The 445-nt window shown below is 45.2% G+C and overlaps 1 non-coding gene across 1 annotated transcript; it reads right to left on the bottom strand.

Annotated features, from left to right (window-relative positions):
• LOC141635097 (small nucleolar RNA R71) lies at positions 1–107 on the bottom strand. The gene has a single exon (XR_012539803.1). It is a non-coding gene; the product is annotated as a small nucleolar RNA R71 (small nucleolar RNA).
• Positions 108–445: the final 338 nt, after the last annotated feature.

Here is a 445-nt window from a genome sequence, read left to right as displayed (position 1 = left end):
ACTTTGAGGAGCCAAATCACCGGATTCCGTCAACAAGCTCTTGAGAGCTTATATGAGGCTTGGGAGAGGTACAAAGAGCTTCAAAGGCAATGCCCACATCATGGGCTAGATGATTGGTTTCTTGCAATAACATTCTACAATGGATGTTGTGCCGAGTCCCGAAGGATTCTTGATTCCGCCAACAATGGGCGGTTTGATCAAATTGACACCAATCTTGCTCATGCCACGATCGAATCTATGGCGATCCATGATGCCCAATATGTCAATTCCCGAGTTGTGCCACCTAAAGGTAAAGAAGAATCCTCCAATAACTCTGTTTTGCTAGCTCAAATTGCCTTGCTCCAACAACAATTGGCGGAGAGAGATGCTAAGGATTCCATTCAACAACTCAATGTTGTGTCTTCAACAAGCCAAATCATTGTTTGTGACGGTTGTGGAGGTGCGG

The sequence above is a fragment of the Silene latifolia genome, chromosome Y, assembly GCF_048544455.1.
Source record: "Silene latifolia isolate original U9 population chromosome Y, ASM4854445v1, whole genome shotgun sequence".
NCBI lineage: Eukaryota > Viridiplantae > Streptophyta > Magnoliopsida > Caryophyllales > Caryophyllaceae > Silene > Silene latifolia.
This window is presented reverse-complemented; position numbering and strand designations above follow the sequence as displayed.